The sequence below is a fragment of the Agelaius tricolor genome, unplaced genomic scaffold, assembly GCF_023055355.1.
Source record: "Agelaius tricolor isolate 1412-34295 unplaced genomic scaffold, bAgeTri1.0.p SCAF_3, whole genome shotgun sequence".
In the NCBI taxonomy this organism is placed as follows: domain Eukaryota; kingdom Metazoa; phylum Chordata; class Aves; order Passeriformes; family Icteridae; genus Agelaius; species Agelaius tricolor.
In genome coordinates this window covers 2987225-3012642 of record NW_027269263.1, presented here as the reverse complement: position 1 = coordinate 3012642, position 25418 = coordinate 2987225, and the positions used below count along the sequence as shown (strand labels likewise).

General features: G+C 44.6%; 1 protein-coding gene across 22 annotated transcripts in view; it reads right to left on the bottom strand.

The window, feature by feature from the left end:
* MICAL3 (microtubule associated monooxygenase, calponin and LIM domain containing 3) overlaps positions 1-25418 on the bottom strand; it is a 174203-nt gene that overhangs the window by 144754 nt on the left and 4031 nt on the right. For 8 of the 22 annotated variants that reach the window (XM_071422147.1, XM_071422156.1, XM_071422154.1 and 5 more), the window contains exon 1: positions 15684-15978. The exons of 1 other annotated variant lie outside the window; for it this stretch is intronic. The gene's annotated coding sequence lies outside the window, so the exon portion shown is untranslated. Of the gene's footprint in view, positions 1-7934; positions 8076-15683; positions 15985-25418 lie in introns of those variants that run through there. 13 more of the 22 variants (XM_071422155.1, XM_071422153.1, XM_071422161.1 and 10 more) reach the window with 6 other exon arrangements.

Genomic DNA, 25418 nt, shown 5'->3' with positions numbered 1-25418 from the left:
TTACTCTGCGAATCTCAGAGCACTTGGTTCCCAGACCATTCCCTTCAAGATGCACCTCTGCTGTGACACCAGCAGGAAAAGGAAGAACTGAGACCAGCGTGCAGTAGGCACTGGCCTGCTGGGCCACGACTGACCTGCGCATCTGGAACCTGCTTGGCCACGTCCTTCCCTCTCTTTTTACGACTCTCAGCTTTGATGTGTGCTTCACACTACTGAAAGTCTTTGCTTTCTCCACAGCCTAGAACCAAAGCACTCTGCTCGACAGCTGAATGCACAGGCAGACCCTGGCTGTGAGAAAGGATTGTGCCCAGAAATCACCATCACTGCTTGCATGAATGCTAAGAAGGATTCACCGAGGTTTTCCACTGGCATTGGAAAAGTCTTGACTGTCTGGGATATTTTCCTGTGTGCTGGTTGATCCCTACAGCTTTATGAAACCTGTTAGCTTCTCTCACCCTTGGAGAGCCAGACTTTTGATATTATAAACCTTGAGCTCATTGAGAGTTTGATGAAGCATAAAATAAGCATAGTTTAACAGTCAAATGAACAACAAAGGGCCTTTTGTGATAGCTGGAGAGAACAGGAATGGAGCAGCAAAGAAATTAGGACTAAGAAAAAGACAACCCCTTTCACATGGAGGTGACATCCTGTGACTTTTGATTAATAATTTGATTTATCAGTGACATTACATATTTCAAATTAATACTTTAACTTTAATTCTTGTCCTGACACAACCCATCTGAAGACTTTAGATCTAGACAGAAAATTATATAAAGTAGAGGAGTACAATGTGATAAGGAAATCTGACCTCTGGAAAAACATTTTCTTTGAATTTTTTTGGCAGAGGGTAAACAGTAAAGTCCCCAGGTTTTTGGCACAAGGAAGGAAGACTTACAAAATCCTTCTCTTTAAAAAAAGTAAATTTATTTTTCTTGAGTAATAGTACCTTACTGCTCCATGGGAGCTACAGTTTCAAGGTGACTATCTCAAGATGAAGCTCACCTTAAGATGGCAGAATTCACCACAGGTGAGAACAAGTCATCTTTTTATAGCTGAGAATGAAGGACAGTGCACAGCAGCCCCTGAAGTAAAACATTTGGTTTTGGCAATGTTTCGTTTTGGGAACACACACAATTTAAACTGGAGGGGTTCTGATGAAGCAAAACACAAAGTAAACAAGTCACCTTTAACACAGTTTCAACCCGCCTTAGAGAAGGGAAGATACAAATGTATTTTTTTTCAATCTAGACTTTCAGAGGATCACTAAACATTTTAATTCCTTCTACCCTAACACTGCAGCATTTTAGAGGACTGTTGCTTCAGTAACTATTTAGAAATAAACTCTCCAGAGAGCACATGGTACTAAAAACAAGCCACTCCAGACTGATGAGCCATCCAGACAATGGTCCAGAAAAGGGCACATTAGCAGAAGAATTCTCCTAAGGAGGAAGCAAACATCTCAAGTGACACTCTGCAAGCAATTTAGCTGGTGTAGATCACAGCTGATACTGTACCATTTCTAAATTAGCATTAACCAATTCCTCTCCAAGAAAAGAACACAGCAAAGTGCACAGCTAACCCAACCCTCGAGGCATGTCCTGGACACACTTCTTGGTCCTACTGGCTCATGGCTATTGCCACCAAAATGTGTAAGCAGCCCTACTATTCCTGGGAAGTCTCCAGTGTGTTTACATTCTGTTTATAAGCAGCAAATGACACAAAATCTGGAAGAAACCTGATGTACCTGGAGTGAGGCACCAACTTTCCCAGGCTCACCAGGGAAACCAGCCACAAAGGCTAACTCCGAACCAGTCTTCCTTTACAATCAGCACAGCAAGAGGCACAGCTCTAGAGAGCTCTGAATGGGAACCTTGCCTAATTAATGAATTAGCGATTTAGTGCAGCAAAGTGAATCATCAAAAGCATGGTGCATTCTCCAAAGCTGTTTACCCTTCCAGACACAGAAAAACCATATTAGACTTCCTCAAATGGAGCAGAAGCAGAACTCTGTTTATACCAGATGGAGTACCATACACCATGTACACAGACTGCTATTAAAGAAATTACTTTCTGCCACAAAACAAAACAACCCAATTAAAAAAAAAAACAAACTAGTGAAACATTGCTAGATTTAACTGTTTAAAGCATGATTACCAAACAAACACCTGCCCTCATTCCTCATTTCTGTGCACACCACCACAGAGGAGAGGAGACAAAGTCTACTGTCCTCCCCTTCATTCCTTCAGTCACATAACCATGCTGTTGGAAGTGCTGGAGGACACTGCTCAACACAAGATCCAGAATAACCTATCCCATGGGAATCACTGATGGATATCAATTGGGTTTGTGCTCTTACACCGGGTTAGAATCACATTTGCCTTCTGCCTGCTTTACACTAAATTCTTTAATGAGCCCTGAAAAACATGTAAGTGTTAAATGGTGCAAATCACTACAAGCTGCAGCATCTCACAAAATTGAGCAGATTTGATATTGTCCTTTACATCCAACACAACAAGATTTTATAACAGTTGTGTAAGTCTACACAACATATTTAGAAATAACAAGAGGAAGGCAAAAAGGGGCTCCCAACCGTTTTGTTCAACCAGGGCAGCTCCATCATGCTCATAAAGAGATAGAAATATTAGATAGGACTCACACAGCCACAAGCACTTTTATTTGTATAGCAGAGATATGATCCCACAAAAATGCTGCTGCTCTGCCTACACTTCCAGTGAGAGCTCTCCCCACAGACTCAGAGTAAAGAGATCTCAGTAATCTAAAGGGAGGTCACTGCAAAAGTTATGCTATCCATTGTCACTTCAGAGGTTGCTTAGAAGACTGGAAGATTATGCCCTAAGACTTCATCAGACACATCAACCAAAGTTCATTCCACAGCATCTTGCAGGCATGAAAATGAAAGATATAAAGTAAAGCTTGAAAGAGTTTTATTAGAAGCCTTCAATGCACTACAATGTCCTCTTCCCTCAACCACATCAGCTCCCAGCAAGCCTTGCCTCACTTCAAAGCACTGCATTTTCAGAGGAATTATTTCCAAACAGCAGGGCAGAGAGCAGCAACACAGAACAATTTTCCTGCTGGCCAAAGAGGAAGTTCATTCTGTAAATGGGCTATTTCCCAGATTTTAATTAAGCTGTGCAACTGGAATCCTAATGCAGGCAAACACAGCAAAAGACCCACAAGGTAAGACAAATATTCCTTCACTGAGGCTGGAGCAGAGAAAACGGCAAGATTTCACCTTTGTTTTGTACCCTACAATAACATTTGAGATCATCAGTCTAAACCAGAACTCCAAAATGTAACATGCTCATAGGAGCAGAACAAGAAAACACATCTCTTGCACAGAGATTCCACCTCAAGAGATGAGATGACTGAGGGACAAGTGGATCCAAGGCAAGAAGAAAACACAGCAAAAAGGCAAAGCCACTCAAGGCAGATAAGCAGGGGCCTGTTGATTCCACTGCCAAGCTGCTCTGGTTCAGTCAGCTCATGGCAGGTGAGAGCATTACAAACGTCTCTGAAGGCAGAAGATGAGGCAGCAGCAGAAATATCTATAGGTCCTTTCTCCATGATGGCTGAGAAGCATCCATCTGCCACTCCTCCTTCTGCACAAAGCAAAGAAAGGCCACAACAAGGCTTTGTTGAATGCCTCAAAGCAAGCAGCATCACCAACTGGGACTACGTGTCAAGTGCTCCACAGCATTTCATTCCAGGTAACAGTAGAAAATTAGTTTATGTCTGTGGCTGTATAACCCCACATATGAATGACTTTCAGCAAAAACAGTCATTGTTTTGAACAGTTGAATGTCAAGAAGAAATCCAGACACTAGACTAGTTTTAACCATGTGGCTAGACACAAAAGATCATATCTCAAAGACTCCGTGGAGAAAGAATGAAAAAGGTTAACATATAACAAGGATAAAGATCTGGGAAGAAAGAGATGACAGGCTGAGAGAGACAGGAATGTAGTAAAAAGGTTTTCCTCACAATTTCCATAGCTTTCTTCAGTGACCCTTCTCAAAAATGAAAAGCAGTTTCTCATGTTGTCTAGTGCAAAATGACAGGTTCAGAACAGTTGATCCCTATCAGAGCAACCAAGTTTTTGTCTTCAGCAAAAGAACTATGCTGCTACTGCCCACCTTCAGCAGAAAAGTTATGAACTCCCTCAGGAAGTGTGGGACGAAATACATTCCTCTTTCCTGAAGCTGAAATAATTCTATTGTTAATTTACTGCTGTCTAGGAAAAGCAAGGACTTGCATTTCCTTTCCTAGTCTTACTGAATAACTTTTGAATTGAGTAAATTTAAGTATCTAAAAAAAACCAAGAAAGAACAACATCCTTCAGTTTCCTCTCACTACCAAGGCAAATGATTGCTGCTTGATTAAACTTTAAAAGGAGAAAAAAACAAAAAAAGGAGAGGTATGAGAAGAGAGGCTGCCCACAGAGGTGAGCAACTTCCTCTTCCTTAAATTGCTGCCCATATCTGGGCACTCCATTTCCATCACAAGTCACTCCATACACAAGAGTACCACAGTGCCTCTTCAAACCAAGATACAGCACAGGCAGAATGAGAAGAGCCATGTCTGTTTACTGTTAACACAAAGAAACCAAATGCTGATAGAGTCTTATCAACTCATTAATCCATACTCCAACTACCTCAACATTAGAAGGAATCCACAGGTACAGACAACAAATAATTCACTGAAATTGAGCTCATCCTGTGCCCCAAACACTCAGCTGAAATCCAAATGTTTTCAAACCATTCACAAACACCGTCTATTGCAGCTCTCATTCCTTGGCATGTAGGTGTTCCCAGGTTCCCCTGGATGCACTTTTCCCTTTCTCCCTCTCCCCTGTGCAATTACAACGTGAGATGTCATTCAGCTGGGGGAAGGAGGAGGAGAAAAAGGAAGGAAAGGGTGGTGAGCTGATGTTCCTATGCTAGCTTACCTCTTGCTCTATCCCCACGGTTTTGGGCTCCACTCCTAGTAAACAAACAGTGCCTGCCTCTTGTATCTATCACATCATTTCCAAACAGCAGCACGAGCTCCAGCTTGGTGTCACTGCTATTTTATTTCCACCTCTCTCATCATGAGCAGCATCCCTGGAGCTGACATCTAGGCTACATCCTGCCATAGTCTGCAAAGGTCAGTTCTAGGCTCCAGTGCTGCTGGGAGATCTAAAAAAACACCTATGAGCAAACACAGCTCCCAGGGGAGCTCACATGAATCCCCTTCCCTGCACTGACCATTGGGAACTGTTCCCTCCTCCCCTTTTTGGATAAAGAGATGAGATTATCATCAGGATCTGCGACAGTAAAAGCGCTCCCAGGAAACCTCTCAGGGATCACATCCACACCAGGAGTGCCTCAGCAACACAGCAGCTGAGAGAGCTGCACCTTGCACCCCTGTACGGACAGCACAGCGTCAGAGCAGCCACAGGGCAGGCGTGTGCCTTGCTCCTGTGTGATGTCCCTGCAGCTACACTGCACTGATGGGGTTTCCTTCACTCCAGGGTGTAAGGACAGAGAAAAGATTCCTAAATCGTCAGGCTGTAAGAGCACACACAGGCTCTGCTGCTGCTCTCGTGGGCAATTTCCAGTGGCACAGCCAGAGTAGGAGTTTCCTGCCTCCACCAAGGATAGACAGCAGCAGCACAGACAGCTCTCCCTTCACCTGCAGCTACCCTGAGCTACTCTAAGATCAGGACAGCTCCTGTGACTGCAAAGGGGAAAATGAGCAAAATCCTAATCCATTCATGGATTACCCAAGTGACTGAGAAGTAATTTTTAAATCCTGCAAGGAAAGAGGAACAAGTCCAAGCTCTGCCTCAGCTTTCTCCAAGAAGTGTCACCAGCTCTGCATTACCATGTGTACACCAGGAATTCAAGATCACTCATGGCAAAGTAACAGTGCCAGAGCCTTTATCAAGAGAGCTGCACCTGCAAAAGAACTGAGATTTCTCATGTGAGGCATGTTCATAGGATATCTGAAACCCAGAGGGGCAAGAAAGCTTAGAATAAAATGTCATCCTGACCTCAACCAGCTGCATTTAGGTTTAGCCCAGGAATACACAGTTACATATTATTTACAGATCCTTTCTTAATGCACAGCATAGTCAGAAACAGGACTTGTACTCAAATTTATTGAATATTGATACATGTAATTCACTGCAGCATAACTATTAGTTACTTCTTCTGCACAAATACTTAGAATTAACTGGTAAAAGAAAAATATTTATGGTTGTCCTGTAACACTGAAGAGGAGTTCCCCATCCATTAATACAATAATTACAGGATTACCAACATCACAAATTAGCTGTAAGGTGTGCCTTCTATGTAATTTAAGACATGAATGAATACAAGTCCAGCACACCTAGTTAAGCCATCTACTTAGACACAAGTATTTCAGCAAGCTGCAAGCTAAATACAAACATATTTCTTTTCTTAACTGTAGGGTGATTTTTAAGGATGAAAGTGCCATGGACTTCTGGCTGGTTTAAAGAGGCACTGCCAACTTCAATCTAACTCTAAATCTAGTTTTGTACCAGAAAGCTTTCACAGACTCTCAGGCCAGCAGAAATATTCCCATGATTGAAGAGCTTAATTCCCATGCAGGGAGTTATTTTTACTGAACATATCCCTGCAGTGCAACCAACCCAAACACAAGCGCTGAAAATTTGACAGTCAGAAATAAATAGAATATGTACATTATAAGAAATACAGAAAAGATATTAGCGTAACTTTCAGTAAGACTAGTATACTTCAAGCAAGTGCATAATTACTGAAAGAAAACCTTGTTTATTTCATTTTTCAAAGCTCAGTTACCTTGCATATTTCAAAGTTTTTGGCTAAAAGGAACCTCATGGATAGTCAGTTTCAGTATATCCAGCCTGTCCACGGAGAGGCCATTTATTTGCTCAGCTTCCCCTAAGTCCACTGCACCAGCACAGACAAAGTTCATTTAAAGTGCAGAATAACCAAGAACGCCAATTTGGAGTCTAACACTCAAAGATTTCCCGTAGATTCTTCATTTTTTTTCAACTTTCAAAGAGGCGCAACAGGACCAACAAGGGAAGCAGCATTTTTTTGTCGTGTCAGACTTAACAGTAGCTTTTATCGAGATGGAGGGATCGTTTCCAGGTGCTCCGGAGCACTAACCTTAAAGGGATGAGGTAAGAGAGGACTGCATGAGGTAAGAGAGGTCTTCTTCAGTATATGGAATTAAGGCATTGCAGTGAATGGATAACCGGGTTTTTACTATCATACAAGAAAAAAAACTATCTTTAGAAGCAGCGGCCCTTGTTAAGTACTAAATACCTTAAACACATCTCAGGACAACAGCCCGCAGAAATTAAGAATGAACCATAACACAACAAACGGAGGAACAGAGGCACAATTATTACAATCCCTCGCACTGCCTTTATCTCGAATGACAATACAAGGGCTAAAGGCGAGACAAGCAGCAGCCTGTGCGAGCAGTTTATGCCGTGCCTCACGTAGGGGTGCCGTAAGCTCCGTGTGACGGAAGCACCGGCAGCACTCCGTGACCCTGCGGCGGCCGCGGCCGGCGGGCGCTGCGAGGCACCCGCGCGGCGCTCGGGGCGATGAGGCCGAGCCGCAGCAGCCGCGCGGTGCCCTCGGGGCTCAGCCGCCCGCTCCGGACCGGGTCCGCCCCGTTCCTGCCCGGCGCCGAGCCGTGTAACCGGGGCACGGAGCCGGCACGGACCGGCGGCAGGGACGGCGCTCCGCTGCCCGCCGCCCGCCGCAGCCGCCGCTCCCCACACGGCGCGCAGACCCCGCTCCGCGCCCCGGGGCCGCTCCCCGCGCGGTGCCGCCTCACGACGGGGACCCTCCGCCACCGCCCCCGCCCCACCTGCCGACCCGCAGCCCTCCCGCCCCGCCGCGGGCACTTGCCTTCGCTTCATGCCGCTGTTCGGGGGCGGCGGAGCGGGGCTGAGGCTGGAGTGGAGCGGGACCGGCCCGTCCCTGCCCGCCGCGGGAGGGGCGGGTGCAGCCGCGGCGGCGCGCGCGCGCACACCTTGGCAGCTCGCGCTGCCGCTGCCCCGCCCACCGCCCACCGCGCGGGCAGAGCCCCCTTCCCGCCCGGCCCTTCGGGCGGCGCACACGGGAAAGGGGAGGGGCGGCGGGAAACGGCGGCTCCGCAGCCGCTGGGCACGCGGTGGAGAGGGGGGACAAGGGGAGGAGAGCGAAGGCAACGGGAAAGCAACAGGTGTGGCGGGGAACGGGCACCCATGCCCCGCGCGGTTCTCCCCCGACAGCCCCTAAACCCTCCTGCTGCTCCCCCGCCCCGTGTGGCAGTGGTACGCTCCCACCGCTCGAATTGCAACCGGCCGGGCGGGGATTGGCGGAGATCAAAAAAAGGGGCGGGGCCAGGCAGCGGCCGTTTAAAGCGCCCCCGGGCGGAGGGTGCGCGCATCGGGGGCGCGCCCCGTGCCCCGCCGGTGGAGCCGAGCGATGGCACCGCAGGAACCGGCAGGGGGAGGGCGGCAAATAAATCATATCTAAGGGTGGCCGCAGAGACGCTTGTAAAGTCATCTTGAGAAAAGCCCAGGGATGTTTTTGGTTCGGGGGTGGCCGTAGCAGCTCGTCCCGTTGGGACCGTGATGCGCTCGGGGACAGCTCCGTGCCCCTGCTCTCGGGAAGTGCAGTAATTACATATATCCTCTGAACAGAGAGAGACATAGTTCTCCCAGGAAAATCCTGGGAAGCTGTGTAGAAGCTGTAGGAAACTTAGAAGAAAGAATTTAAACAATTATTATCTCTCTTTCTGTAATTGCTGTTTATAGATGAGTTCTCTAGAGTGTCCTATTCATAGCTCATAATAGTGTGAGAGAAGATTCCTAAAGGCCAATCAGGTCTTAAGTCCACCATTGTTTCTATAAGAACTGTAGATTTCTAATAATGAAGTGTCTTTTCATGCCTTCTGATGATGGAGTCTCTGTATCACCTTTACCTGTCCCCAGTACCCCTACAGCAACAGGGAGGATGAGCAGCGTTGCAGCAGGTGGATGCTGCTGCCATCATCCTTGTCTCCTGCTGCCATCATCCTTGTCTCCTGCTGCCATCATCCTTGTCTCCTGCTGCCATCATCCTTGTCTCCTGCTGCCATCATCCTTGTCTCCTGCTGCCATCATCCTTGTCTCCTGCTAATCAACTCAGCCTGGGAGCCCCAAATATTGGCTAATCCCTCAGGTCACACCGAGGTGACAGTGTTGGTACTGGCTGGACTGAGGAATGAGCCAGCCCTGGTCTTTGAGACAGCACTGAGAGGAACCCAGAAATGTCCAACCACAGCCACAGCCTTGCAACCCCTACCTTAAGAGAAGTTTTGGTCTCCATAGCATATTAGAGATTCTGGTATGAAAAGTAGTCAGGTATTGTAGTAACACAGAATAAAGCACCAAGCAGATATCATTCATAAGAGATGCATAAAATGAGTTAATGATATGGCTGAGCAAATTCTTACTACAGTGGGGTATGACAAATATCAGCCAGAAGTGCACAATTCCCAACTCACTATCTATATCCATGTCTGAGAACAGATGGAGGAAAGCCTTTAGCTGATCTAAACTTGGCTCAACCCACCCTGTTTACTGATGGAGTTTCCATGAACAGAGAAATTAGAGCTACTGGTTGCAATCACGGGAGAGCCTCTGCCTGCTGATTCACCTCCCATTATCTGTTCAAAACCAACATTTGCAGGTGTCCTCCCCTGCAAAGATGCAGGCTGGGGGTGTGTTAATTACAGAAAAATGAAAGCAGATGGAGGAGGGGGTTTATACACAGTGATAGAGGAGATGTTTGGAAATGCTCTCCCGGGGCCTGACTCGCACAGAGTTTGCAGTGATTACTGGCTGAGCACTCTGAACAGTCAGGAGGAGAGCTGGCAAGTTGAACAGAAACCTTTGTAAAGTGCTAATAAGGACCCAAACAATTCCCATTAGGGAACTGCAGAGCCATCTGCACTCTAGCATCAGGCTGCCTATGGCATCCACAGCAAGGCTTGTATGTCTTGGCTCGATATTTTGGAATCCAGCACCAGAGAGGCTAAGTCATATGACAGGGTTATTTGCATCATTATGCTGCTGGATTCCCAGAGAAGTTTGCAGCAAGAGGAAGGGTTTAAACAAGTAGAACTGAAGCAGAAACAAAGGACTGTAGTGCCTCTGCATGTCCCTTGTCACCGGGATCACGTGGTGGGCAGAGTGGGAGGAGGGTGGCAGGCAGTACTGTACAGAACTTTAGGCCAATAAAGCACACTCACAAAAACTGCAACATCAGTACAAAATGGGCTCTTTTGCAACACAAAAACTAGCTAAGACAGCTGAAATCACAGCTCGGTTAGAAGCCTGATGTTCCAGGCTGGTGATGGGCAAGGCAAGCCCAGCACCATCATCTCCCCCGAGGGTTTTACAGAACCGCTGGTTTGCACCGGGCTAGGGAACAGTGTACCCAGCCAGGCAGTGATGGATTCCCTGTGAATTCCTGCCTGCAGGCACTGTAAAACTGGCTGTTGGCACTCCAGAAGTGACCTCTACTGAGCAGAGCAGCTGTTGAGGAAGCAGTTCCAAACCAACCCAGGGAAAAATATTGTGGTTCCAGACTGAGCTTTTTCAAGGAGCTGAGCTGCTACTGCTCAAAATAAAGTCAGAGTATGGCACACTGTCCCATTTTCAAAAGTCTATATAGAAAAATAAGAAAAAATAGAAATTTTATAGAAAAATAAGTCTATATAGGAAAATAATATACAGAAAAATATTTTTTTATGTATTCCAAGAGAAATTTTTGAAGGCTCGTAAGGCCCAGGTGTTGCTCCCAGTCAGACAAGGAAGGCAAGTTACAGAAGAAAATTCAAGAAAGTTTTTGGTATCGCTAGGAAATCAAAGGTATTTTCACAGTAAAAATAGCCAAGGAATCTTAAATTCTATTTTGACAACCTTCCAAGGTTCAGGACTAGCCAGGTGCATGCTCCTGTGGGAATTTGTAATCTGTTTTAACCAAGAGCACCAAGTTCCACAGGAAGCATACTGTCCCAGAGCAGAGTCCCCACATCTGGAAACAGGAAGTAAAAACACAGCAAACAGATTTTCAGACAAGGAGGTGATCACCAAATTAGAGCACTGGAAGGGATACTGAGAGGTCATCTAACTCCATCCCTGTGAAAGCATCTCTGTCCCATCTGTTTTACCTCTTAAAGACCTCCCCAGTGCAGACACCACAGTCTATCCAGGAAAGATGTTCTTCTCTCATGATTTACTCTTCTTGCCTTTACAAAGTTTCCCCTAATGGTAAAGCTGGATCTCTTTTACCATAATTTACATGTACTTCTCATCCTACCCAACAGAGACAAAAAACCCATTTGCTCCTCTCACTGCTGCAACAGCCTTTTAGATGCATGAAGATTTCTCATGTCACTTTTCACATTCCCCAGACCTAAATCTCCATTTTTTCTTGTCTGTCCTCCTAGTTTACATTGGGTGAGGTTCTGTTGATTCATGGTGCTCCCCTTTGGTGGCTCTCACTTTAATCCATGTCTTTCCTGAATTTCTCTCTGCGGGAACAGCATGCAGTGTGATCCCAGCTAAGGCCTTACCAGTGCAATGCAGAATGGAAGGAGCACTTGGTGTGCTGTACCTCCCTCCCGTTTGTACATTTTAGTGTGACATTTACAGTGACAAAGGATTTGTTGTTGTTGTTTTTTGCTTCAGTTTGTAAAAGTCAAGGCCACAACATGAAACCAAACTGCCTCTGAAGCCCCTGAGATGCTCTCCATTAACAGGAACTCTTTTCTCCTGTGCACAAGTGTTTCTGTTAAAAGTCACTGTATTTGAATTGCCATCTGCTGTAAGAAACTGAATGGGGATCTTGATGAGTTATAGTCTTGTTTTCTCATGCTCACACTTACTGGGACAGCTAAACCTGTTTGTTTTTTTAAATGTAAGAGTAATCTGTATACAAATGAGCAGCTAAGAGCTTCCAAAAGATGAACTGTTTTCAGAAGAAACTGAAGGACTAGTCTAGTCTACAGAGGTTTTAAAATTTGCTGGTTTCTGTCCAGTTGTTCTGGAGCACTGACTTCCTAAGGAAGAGCACAAGTGTTCAATCTGTGGTTCAAATGAAAGGCAGAAGTCACCAAGCACCCAGCATTCTCCTGATGCAAGTGATTATTCATTGCACAGGCATTTGAATAGCTGCAATATTTATGAAATGATGTATTCAACCCCCTGAACACACATGCACACCCTAATCCTGACTGATGTTGTGTGCTGAGCTGGGAGCTGAGTTTCAAATAAATTGCTGGTGTTGTTTGGTTGCAAGGAAACAAATACAAGTCTAATTCACTTCAAAAAAAATCTATCTCTTGGCTCGCTAAGTAGAATCTCCTGTAGGTAAAAACTTCTGCAGTTAAAGAGGAAAATAAAAAGCCAGCCCATCAGAGCCAGTGAGTTTTGATCATGTAGATAAACATTTCTAACCCATCATGCTGAAAAAATAAGTGCTCTGATAGGAAGTAATAAGGAAGGTTTCTCTGGGGCTACATGCAAATCTGCTGAGTGTTCAGTATAGACTTCAGCATCTGGAACTATTTTAAGAATGAGGGAGGTTCTGGGTCTGTGCATACACACTGCAGACAATTTCACTGCTCACAGATTTTGCCAAGCAGTAAAATATAAAGTTGCAGCTTTGGGTTTGCTGCTATGAGTCAGGACTGTGGGCATATGAGAAGCTGATGAGAAACACACACTTTCACTTCACTATACTGTAAAGCTTTAAGTAGAATCAACACAAACCAAAGGCTACACAAGTGCAGAAAACTCCCTCCCAAAATGGCACATTATGCCAAGGCTGGGAAGAGTAGCCCAGGTGAGTTTCTCTTCATGCTTTAGGAATAGCAGTTCAAGTGTGTAAAGAGGTATGAGATCATCCAAAGCAGTAAGACAAGAGTTTGTCGAGGAAGAAAATATGGATATTCAAGAACACCATACCCAGATGAAGTACTACTAGACTGCTGGCCTACAATTAATACACCAACCAAAAAAATCACAGGTACAGCATTTCCTTGTACTCAGACAGTCCCCAAGAAGGACCAAAGGGAATGGATTCAAATGTGCCTTGGTGAAATGTAATGGCAACTCCTGCAAGGTCATTATTGAGACCCTTCACTGGTTCTTCACCTAATTTGGACTACAGAAGTTCCCCACAAGAGCTGCCTGTAAAGCTGAGATTGGTTTGCTCCACAGAGCATGCATCAAGGTCGAAAAGGCATGTTTACTATTTGGAGTTTGGATTAGGGAGAGCCTGAGCTATGTTTACTATGCTTGTTTATAAAACAACAGCTTTTTACTCCTTTAAGGAAATGTACGGAGCAGCTCCCTTGTGGTGTTGTGGAAATAGCTGACAACCCCTTCCAAACAGATTTGGAAGTTTCCTTCAAACTCTTAACCATGGTTAGGCTCTCTTTAGCTGTGTTGTCCTGGTTGGGAAGCTTAATGCTTTATCAGAGCTACTGGAACTCTTCTTTGACAAGCTATAAAAAAGACTCTACCTATGTTCAATCCAAATTCATCACTGTTTAGAGAAGTACTAATAAAAAGGGAAAAGTAAATCAATGAAGTCACTTTATTGATCTTGAGAATGTGGAACTGCTATTAATAAAACATGTTGATGTTGTTTTATAGATAGGTCAAAGTCCTGGTAAGGGTGTGTTTGTCATTCTAATTTTTGTGCAGTTTCATCAACAAAGTATTTGCTCTTGCAGTATTGTAGTTATTCATCTCCTGTTTTCCTCCCCCATAGCCAGAACATCTGCTAAATGTTTCTGAATCCGAGCTTGTTGGGCTAGGGCCCGTTGCTTTTCCATATTTATGAACTGTGTGGTACACTGGCACTCATTCAGCAGCCTGCTTCCCCAGGCTCATGCACAATGACATCAGCTGCTGTGGGTTTGTGTGCAGGAGATCCACATGTGCAGGGCTCACACAGGGGGCTGCAAAAATCCTCTGGCCTCCAGAAGCACTCAAACTCCACTGCTGCCCAGGAACAGGACTATCAATTAGCATTTGAGCCATGCAGGGATGAGGAAGAGGAGCTAGAGGTATTTATGGTGTCACCTGGAATTGTAATGAGGAGTAATGGGCTAAAATTGAATGAAAACAGTTCTAAATGACTCCCGAAATATCATCCAAATATGTTTCAGTTTGGTCAAAGAGGCCAACTAAACAGAAGCTACTATGCTTGTGTTAGTTGTAACAGGCAGGACAAAGCAGAAACAGGAGTGCTTCTGGGGATGGAGAAAGGAGCCCATAATTAATTTCTGACTTCTGTTTTTGCTCTGTAGTAGCCCAGGCTGTCATGCCAACACTCACACAGGCACAGCTTTATGCTATTTACACACTGAGGGGAGGGTGCTGTGCCATTCTCGTGCCCACACGTGACTCCCATCACACCAAGAGAGGCTGTGCTCACAAACTGCCCTTGTGTGCCTGGGCTGAGTGACCTGTCCCTGTTCCCTTCCCAGCTGCTCTGCAAACTGTGCCTTTCCAAAGTCAAGGATGCAGGATTTTCAGACCTCATGAGAAACAAGGGGACCCCCATCTCTCAACTGTGAGAGCTCTGAGGACCATTTGTCTGCCCAAATGCATGCCAGCAACAGACCACAAGCACAATCACAGCCTAATAGTCTTAATGAGATTACAGCTAGAGATGCCCCAGTGCTGCTGTCTGATTAAGGAACAGAACAAGCACCAAATTCATCTGGAGAAAAAGAAATCTCCTTGCCTTTCAACCTGCAGGTTGATCAGGATTTCAGATCTACGGTGTACAACCTTTGATTTCTTTTCCCTTGTAATTCCTTATGATTGTTTTTTTTTTTTGCAATGCATTACTTTCTTTACAAAGCGGTGTATTCATTTCACAGATGACTAAGTTACATTAATATTTTTCAGGACATGATTTGAAACTGATGATCACACTTCTCAGTAACATGACTACATTTATAGATGCCTATTGTTAGCCATGGTAGATTGATCTCACCCATGGCTACTGTCTGTGTGCTTGACTATGACACCCATGTGCCACAGGGGAATGTGGTGGATCTTTGCCAGTATAATAATTCCTTTTATCAGCAGTTTATCTGGAGCATCTGTTTGTCTCATCAGAATGAAACTGCTTGTAACTCTATCCTACGCAGGGCAAATACTCTTTCTGCACCTGTTCAAGCATTTGATTTACTTACTGCTTCAATTCTTAATCTCAATGAAAACAAGTAAGTCAGCTTGTACAACAAAGGCTGGACCCATGAATTAAATGGAAAAGCTGATATAGGAGCATATCAGCTGGCTAGAGCACAAACCTGGCATTAAGGTAGGATTGTGCAGTGCTCACTGCAAACTGCAGATCTCATCGAGCTTCCTGCAAGAAACCTGCTGCTGATGGCAAGGCTGCAGCTCCTGCAGGAATTCATGCCTAGGACAAAAAGCCAGTAGCAGTGCACTCACGGATTTTGCAAGAAGCCTAGAGCTAGCACAAAAGAAAATCCCTCCCCTCAGACACGAGAAACCCCGTAATTTCCTGGCCAATGACAAACAATAAATAAATAATTTGCAGCAGAAGGTAGGAGAGGCTGGCTGGGTGGGTACTCACCGGGAATGACCTTCTTCTCACATAAGTCACCTCCTCCCCGACAGGTGCTCCCAGCTCCCCGCCTCTGCAGGGGCAGACACCCAAATGAGAGCCCCTGCCCCTGCCCTGCCCTGCCTCACACGGCTTCTCTTTGCTGCGATTTTCTCCTTCTCCAGGCTGTGAGGTAAAGCCAAAATTTAAAAGAAACGGGATCTCGCATGCGAATCTCCTTGTGTGAGCCTTTGCCAGAGCATCTCCCCGAGCCTCGAGGAGGCTGAGTGATGATGGCTCTGGCTGCCAAGTCGTCACGGTTGCCACAGCAACGGAGCAGTGGTCCCCTGTGGCTGGCTAAGGGAGTGGCAATGGGAGCACCGAATGGATGCACTGCCTCCTCCTTCGAGGATTCCTCTGACCTGGGTAACCCACCCATTTCTTTAAAAAGGCTGTTTTATGCAGAAGGTATTTCCCTCACACCCCCCCTCCCACCTTGGTTACTCCACTCACAGAGCTCTACAGCATCTTTAATCTTGTTTCTGTGGTGGAGGAAAGCTGGCATAACCCCGAGAGAGCTGCTGGCTTCCCCTGAGAAATGCCATGCCTTGTGAAAAGAGGAGAAAAGAAACCTTGTTCTGGTGAATATCTGAGCAGGAGCACACGCTCCCCAGTGTTTGAAGAAGTGCTGGGACAGTGTGATATAATCTTGTCTCTGTGAGCAGGTGAATGAGCAGTTGAGAGAGCAGGAGGGGATTTCTCTGCCAAGTGTTTCTCTGCCAACAGAGCCGAGCACAAGTGTGTCTGTGAGGCCCTGTTACAGCTACGGGGAAGCTCAGGGCCGGCAGGATTCCTTTGTTCCTGTCCCCTCAACTGAAAAGTCTTGGTGCTGTCCTTTCTGAGCCTTAATATCGCTGTTTTCTACTTATTTTTATTATAATATAAAAAACTAACATTAGCAGTAACGTTAGGCAGGACAGTCCAGCACAGTGCAGATCTACAGAGTCTGGGCTGTAGTCAGAAAAGCAGCCAAGGCTGCAGAAGCAGGCGTTATTTTGCTGGACAATGAACAATTCAGCCTTGTTTTGGAAAGCAACTCCTTGGATAGTTAAATAATACCACTTGTTTATGAGACAGACTATTTATCTCATCTTCTTTATAAAATGTTGCTAACGGTTCTTTGTTGCTTTCCTGATTATTCTCTCTTAAAGCCAAGTGCTTCTTTTAAGGTAATGGGTTTCCTCTCTCAGGGCACCAGTAACAAACACAGCTCTGTGTGCACGTAGGTGGTGTGGACAAAAAACAAACACACAGAAGTAAAACTCACACATTTGCTTTCTTAACTGACTCTCCTGTCCTCACTTTCAACCCAGGTTGTTTGGGCAATCTGTGACAGTGGCTCATCCCAACTTGCTAGGTAGGGACAGGCCTCCAGGGGCCAAAATCCAGATGTTGAAGATCCCATCATGACAATGGGGTTAAGTACCTTTTTGCTCCACTACAATCTGCAGCAACAGAGATGGGACTAGTTAAGAACAGCAGTATCAGCCAGAAGAGCTAAAAAGAGTTGAACTAGATTATAAAAGCTCTGAGGAGACAAAAAAAAAAATCTCACTCGTTAAAAGAAGTAAAAATTCTAATATTTTTATTTATCTTTGCCTCTGCCTTCAGACTGAGTTTTCCAGCTTTCCTCCAACATACTGTGAGAATTAAAACTTAATTTGATTTAGAAAAATCCTTCAATTTCTCCTGTGTTTACAAGATTCTTAAATGGGACTTGGAGAACATCACCAAACACGGTGATGGCCATGACAACACCACTGGGCTTGGCAGTGCAGAGTATCTCTGTGAAGTAGGAAAGTCCATCTAGGCCCAGCCTAAGGGAGTCTGGAGCCTTCTGATTACAGGTGCTGGATTTAACAGCATCACCCCCACACACAGGCACCCTCCCTGCACAGTGCCTTGTTCAAAATCAGTAACTGGTACAGCCAGACTTAGGAGCACCCAGTTCCACACAGGTGTGAGGGTACTAAACATATGAAGGCATCTTCTAGAAATTCAAGTTATCACAAGCATTTTACGTCTGTTTCCTCAGTAACCCTAAATCAGAATGCAGCAAGATGGAAACTGAGCTGCACACTTGGTCTCACGTAGGAAAGTGGTGCTTGGTACATATAATTAAATAAATCTGTTTTGCTGACACTCCCTCCCCCACCCTTTCCCTCAGCTATTTTTATGCTTTGCTTAGTGGAAAAGACTTGGTGCCTCTGGGTGTGAAGCATGAAGCCATTCAAAATGAAGCTGTCCCCTGAAGAAGACAGTCCTGAGAAGGAATAATGCTGGGCTCTCAGGGAGTAGGAAAGCAGCAGAGGAATGTAGGGGAGAGGAGGTGGCTGGGCTTGGCCTGCAGCACTGAGAAGTCTTTTCCATTTGCAGCTTTCTCCTCCTGCAGTCAGAGCTATTTCATGGGATCACGAGGGCTGCTGTAGCATTACTCAGGGAAGAGGGTATAAAAATGACAGCAGCTAATAAGCACCCATTTCTCATCAGTGGCCTCATAAGGCTAATTGCACAAACAGAACGTTTCTGAGGCTAACGGGCTGGAAATGACATTCTGTCTGCTGGATCCCAACCAGCACAGAGACACTGCCTCCCTGAGCCTGGACACTAACAAAGGGAGGGCTAGCCCTAAAATGTGTGTCCACAGGAAGACACAGACTTCAGAAACTGAGCTGGAGTGCTAAAGACACAGCATAGTCATTCTTCCTGATGATCAGGAGCAGAAACATTGAATGTTCCTTTGTCCACAAATGTCCAGACCACATTCCTGGTTCTGAAGTTCCTTCACAGAAAGGAAGGCTTTGTCTGGAGCTCATGACTGAGGACAGCAAGAAAGACTGAAAAAAACCTGAAAAAAAAACCAACCCAAGCTTGGTGGAGCAGGGTGGAAACACACCTTGGGGCCTTGGTTCAGGGGAGGCATTCATGCTTCCCAGAGGAGAGGCTGGCTGATGGGAAGGACAGACACTGGACAGAGCTGTGTGTGGTCCCAGAGCAGCATAAAGGCAGGGAGTGTGTGTTTGTGTGTGTAGGAAGGGAGCTGTTATAGTGGGAGTGCAGCCCCTGCACGTGAATTATAGATGCCAAAGCTGAAAAAGTGCTTGTTGGCCTGCTCACTTCCCCTTCTTTTGTCTGCTGAAGATTTGAAAAGTTGAATCTTCCACTCATTGCACCAAGGCATCTAATGCAGTATATTTGCTCTGGTATCATCAGCCACTAATTAGATCATTCTGACTAAAAAAAATACTTGACAAGATTGGTTCTTTCAAACATCCAGGTTCATTTTGCTCTTAGTGTCACTATCCAGGTTTATTTTAAACCCACATTTAATTTTTTTTCTCACTCTGATCTATAGTTAGGCTTGTTAGGAAGTGTCTGTGCTGTTTTTTCTATTTTTAAAATATGGGCCCACGTTTGATGGGTTTTTGCTTGAGATTCTCTAGTGAACTGCTGGTAAAATTAACTTAAACCAGTTTTCAAGGCTATTGGAAAGCTATGACCACATTCAAATATATTCTGTTCTAAATGATTTGGATATGCTAGGCTTTTTTTCCCCAATGTTTCCACACCTGATTTTCATGGAGATCCATGCTCCTGCTTGTTTATACTCCTGCTAACTGCAGCTATGGTCATGCATGTTATTGATGGGTTACTGGAAAGCTCAGCAACTCATCAATTTTATAACTGCATTATAAATAATTCAATCAACTCTTCCCCACATCTATGTCTCATTTATTAATGGACTTTCTTTCTAGGCAGTATTTTCTTCTCTCATCCCCGTCCCAGATATATAAATATATATATATATACACACTTGGAGGAGGAATTTAATTAGTTTCACCGTCCTTGTGCCAAAACTTCCACTGACTTCAGTCAGAGATTTGCCTGAAGAATGCCTGATTATAGCCTGTAGGAGTTGGTCCTATTTCTGTAGCCCAGAACAGGCTGAAGTGAGTGCACAGAGTGGGCACAGGACTCCCATGGGAGTTTGAACCCAGAGGCATTGGAAGAGAAGCACCAAAGTGTGGGTTTATGAGTACCAGATAAAGCAGGTGAAGCACACAGAGGGGAGCCAGGAAAACTGATCAAGGATTCTGTTATACAAGAGCAGGGGAAAAGGAAGATTTTACACTATTAATTCATGTTAAACTTTGTTTGTTTGTTTGTTGGTTTGGTTTGGTTTAACATTTCAAATAACAGAAGAGTGGATTTTCTCTTTCCCCCCCTTTTCTGTCATCAGACAGCTGTGCAAATATTTTAACATGTGATTGTGGAAGCAGAACACTGCAAACTTCTGCATTGTGCCAAGAGAAAAGTACAGGAAAACAAAAGGCAAAAGCCTGGGGTAGATCTGGCTGCCAGGATCTTCTCTCCCCAGGGGAACCAGAGAGAGGAAAAGGGAGAGAAAAAGGAGAACTGTGATAGCTTTCACTGCTTACAGTGACAGTATCCCAGGTCAGAAGGAAACACAGACTGGAAGGAGGGTAGCAAAGGTATCAGAGCAATTACCAGTCACAGAACCACATCTTTCTCTTTTTTTGTTGGCTTTATCTGCATCACCAACTGATTGTATTGTACCTGCCCTAAGAGACTGAGTTCTCAGGTTGAAGGTAAATTGAAAACCTGACTTACACAGTGCACTAAATCAGTCTTTTAATTTAGGAAATCAGACCTACATGCCTGGTTTGTGGTTATACTGGCCTGGCATCAAACAGGACTTTTCCAGCAGCTTGAGGGGTTCATCAGCAAGGCAGTGATTCAGGCCAGATGACTGAAAACCCATCTCTTCACAAGTTCCCTCAGGAGTTTATGCTACACTAGTGTGGGCAGTGGGTGATAACACAAACCTAAATATGCCACAGCCAGGAATCAAGCTGACTGATTCTCTGCCAAAGAATCCTATCTTGTTACTGTAGGGGAATGAATTAATCTATTAAAAAATTAGCTATCACTTGCAACATTCTCAGTGGTTTGCCAGGCTCATTTCAGTGATTCCTCTACATCAAATGACAGCACATCTTCATCTTTCACTGTTAAAGTGAAAACAATAGGTCACTGTGTAATGGGACTCCATATCACGACTCATCCCTGAAGCTGGTCATCATTCTGTGCCCTGAAATACAGAGCTGGGGATACTTCTCTCTTTTTTTTTTTTTTTTTTTTTTTTCTTTTAGGCCCATAAAACTGCCAAAGTTACTCAAACAAACAAGGAACTCTTGGCTGTACTGCATGTAATCTCCCATCCCAGGGAATTAAACAGGTGGTTATTAAAACTGTAATAACACCCACACTGTGAGAACATTTAAACCCTAAAGGAAGAAATTCTTCCTCCATCAAAGAGAGCAAAATCATTTAATGGTTTCAGGAAGTCTTCATACTCCAGCTTCCTCTAACCATTTGCATTCCACTTCCATTTAATTAGCTGAATGATTAATTAACATCTATCAGCTAATGTTTTGCACAGTGCTTCAAACAAGTAAACACTATATAAATCCTTGATAGGGATTGTTAAATAGGCTGTACTATTTATGCCACTGTTGTTCTGGGCTCTTCCTATTGCTTTCCGTATTCACTTTCATAGGCTGTGGTCAGTGCTGCCTACCATGGCTGTTATTTCCAGCCCAAGTTAATCAGCAGCACCATCCTCCTGGAGCTGTTTCAAAAATATGTAGCTTTTCTGGCATTGTCACATGTACTTTTATGGGACCTGAGTCCCCAGCGAACACCTTGCACCCTGTTACCCACTTTAATAGCATTTTTACCTCACAGCAGCTCTCCCCTGCCCAGGAATGCACAGAGGTGAGGATGGAGGCTCCCTTCACTCAGTGTGACAGCACAAAACAAGGGTGGGTACAGCTCCTCCCTACAGGACACCAGCTTTCCAAATAAGCCCTGGAAATATCTGCAGCTCCATCCTTCCTTTAGGAAGCCTCAGCAGGGTTCTCCTGATGCCATAGGGGCTGAGCACAAATTGCAGCAGAGTTGTGGTCAGTGTGGCCTCTCAGGGCACAGCAGAGGTTTGTCTGTAACAGAAATCCCACCCACCTCCACATGGATCTCCTATGACTCTGGGCAGGCCATTTACAATCAGGTGTACAAGTGCTGAATTTGGGTGTCTCTGTCTTGAGAGACCAGAGACATGACTTTTAAAACCAGGACATATCCCTGCAATTGAAAGCAGTTGTCTCTGTAGTTATGGTCTCTGCAGATCCTGTGAGATAAGCACACAAAATACTGCATTCGTTTTGTTTTCCTTTAACTGTCAGCCATACAAATTCTGCTTCATAATTGAGCATCAAGTCAAGTTCTTTCCTTCTTACTCATAAGTAACATTCAACAAGCCAAAACAGGCCACAGGAATGCCAAAAATATAACCCTTTGGAACTCAGTAAACACTTTTGTTGATACTGCTGAAAAGGGAGCAGACTCATTTTCTCTGAGTGCACTCAGAGGTACTGAGAGCCCATTGCTTTGAGTCACTGAACTCAACCTGAGTGCCAGTGGGACAGGCTGGATGGTGAATCTCATGATCCTTCCCTTATGTCTCAGTTTATTTTAACTCCTTCTAGAGTCTCCAAAGGAAAACACTCTCATGCTCAAAGATACTGAAGCAGCAAAGGAGAAGTCCAGAAATAAAGTCCCTGTAATGTTCTTTTCTTCCTTGCCTAGATCAGTGCTAGACAAGCATAGGGCTTTCTAAGCAGAAAGGTCCATGGAGAGAAGGGAAAGAACCTCATAATCCCCTTTCCTTCTGTATCCTCACACTGTTTGCAGCTCTGGGTTTGTGGGGACTGTGAAACCCTGCTTTCTTCTAATCTTTATTGGCTTGGTCCTTAATAACTCTGGAAGTAGATTGCTAACAGCACAAGTTTTCCACATAAGTCCCACAGAGATGTCCAAGGGTTTGCCCAGGACAACTGCCTGTGACAGCCTCCAGTACTGAGAAATGATGGAATTTGCACTAAGTCAGCACTGGAGCAGAAAAGAGAGAACAAAATGGAGGAAGAAAAAATGGAGAGTAACAAATGGAGAGTGCAGAAAAGAAAGATACAAAAAACAAATTAGAACCACATAATGTGGGTTAACTCCTTCATGGCTGGCATCTCTAAATCCTAGGAGAGCTAGTTCAAACACCAGAAAGGCAGCAAGCTTGCTCTGAGACCTGCATGCACATACAGATATAGAGACATTACACAGGCAGTCTGGAGAGCTCAAATGAAGGGGGTAAAATCTACATGCAACTGTGTGTATGTGCATGTTCCATGGTATGCAGCACCAACAGCTCTGGGAGTGGAAAATCACAAGCCAGGCTTTACATTATAATGCAATAGACTTTGAAACCTTAAGATTTTGAGCTATAAAAAAAATTTTAAAAACCAACCAAACAAAAAACAACCCAAAAGCCCCCAAAACAAACAAACAAACCCACAAAACCCAAACAAAAACAGCAGCAGCAACAGCAACAAAACAAACAAAACCAACCAAACAAGACCCCAAGCCCTACAAACAAATAAACCCCAAACTAACAAAAAAACCCAAACCAGGACACTGAGCACTCTTTTGCAAAAAATCCAAAAGTGGCAGAAGGAGGTGAGGATGAGCAGAAGTGGTTGCTGAAGTTTGTCTGGCACCCCTTGGTGCCTGTGCTGGAGAACACACACAGACCTGCTGGAGTGTCCTGCACCCCTTGGCAGCTTTGTGCCCAAACTGTCCTGACTGAAGGCTTTCTCTGAGGGGTGTAAACAAAGAACAAACTTGGAACAAAGTGCCACAAAAGGCTGATGAACTGGTTGCCTGAATGACCCACACAGAACGTGAGGAGCAGCCTTGTGGAGAAGACTGGACAGAAGGAAGAAAGGGTCTAGGAGGGGTTTGATGTTTTTTCCCCCCCACTGAATCAAGATGGAAACAGTGTATGGGTCTTGCTTCTCTTTGTGGCTCTGGGGAGAGCAGAGGGATTGGTTTCAGTGGCTCATTTCCCCAGGCTCCTGCTGTTTCATGGAGATCAGTGTATCATTTAATAGGGAGAGGCTTTTAAGCTCTCTGAGATTTTATCTGCTGATGGCTTCCATGATATTTATAGACATATCTATCAGCATAACAGCAGGAAGCAATTCTCCATGGGTCAAATTGGGTGGATTTCCCCTATTTAAAGTGCATTATGGATGCAGCTTTCTGTATAGGATTAACCACTTAACTCACTGAATCCCGAACATCATCGGCCATTGTTCACAAAAACTGATGATCTCCACGGCTTAGTTGTGGGATGGTCGACTTGTTTTCAGCTTCAATTATCTTTTCAAATAATAAGGTCCTTTGTTAACCTCTGACTTGCTGAGCACTGTGTAGGCAGCCTATTAAGTACTTCACAGTCCTCTTTTAACCCTATGATTCAGGCAGCTCTAGAGATTTAGTCCCACGATTGTCCTATTTCTGACCAGTCTGAATCTTGCATTGCCACATGAACAGCAACACCAGAGAACCTGCTTTGATCATGGCAGCCTTAGGAAAATAAACCACAGTGGCTTGGAAGATCGAGGCAGAACCTACTTGCTTATTACACAAAGTGTTTAAATGCTTTCAGTCTAACTTTTGGCAATGATTTACAGAGCATACTTCCCTGCTAAGGCTATTTAGAGAGTCAACTCCTTTGGGGATTTAGGATGCAGTGATTCTATCTCCTAAAATTATTCTACTAACTTTCTAGTGTTGAATTTCTCCTTGTGAGCACACCTTTTGGAATGAGACAGCCTTGGAAGGGGAGCTCAGAATAGACATACTGTTCCAGCAGCTCAGAGTGCATTGGAAATGTGAACTGCTGTGAACTGCTGCTTGATCTGACACAGAAAGATGGATGTAGAGTCCTGACATGGACAAGTGCTCTTGAATACAAATTTGAGTTATTTAAGGTTTTGTTTCAAATAACCAGAGCTATCATCAGTCATGTCTGTCCATCCACTCTCCCTTTCAAATTCACCATGACCTCCTCATGGCCTTATTTCACTTAACCTTGCTGTGTTTAGAGTGACCTCCATCCTCATGGCTTGGCTGTACTCTGAGGGCCAGGCTGACACACCAGCATGCAGCCCTCTCACTCACAAAGACACTCCATGAGAAATGTAAGGGCAGCTGCTGTCTATCCCTGAGAGCAAAAATTAGGTTCCCAATCCCTGGCAGAATTCACCCCATTTTCCATCCTTGAAGGTCTGGTCAGAGTTCATACATGAATCCCATTTCCATTACTTTGCTCTTGAGGGATTTTATTTTGCTGGTGTACACAGCTGTAGTGTACTCTTGATCCTTTGCTTTACCCTCATCCATTTCTCTTCATTCAGATATATTGGAACACCATAAATACAACTGAAATTACAAATCAAATAAGCCTTCTGTCAGGAAGGAAAGACAATGACATTATCCTCTCTGTTCCCTGGCTATATCTGCTGAAGGGTGGTGGCAGTGGGAGACAGGAGAGCTACAGCCTAAAGTTCACTTTGAGAAGCTAAAAATATTATAAATACAACTTGTCCCATCCACAGCATAGTTCCAAAATATATTAATTACAGCTTAGTAGCTTTTTTGCCATGTTTCAAGCAAGTTCTTTCAGGCTGTCTACACTGAGTCATTCTTTGGAAATAAACTTTTTGGATCTAACATTAAATGAGAAATTATTTCAGATTTGGTAATACAGACTGGGTTTTCAACTTC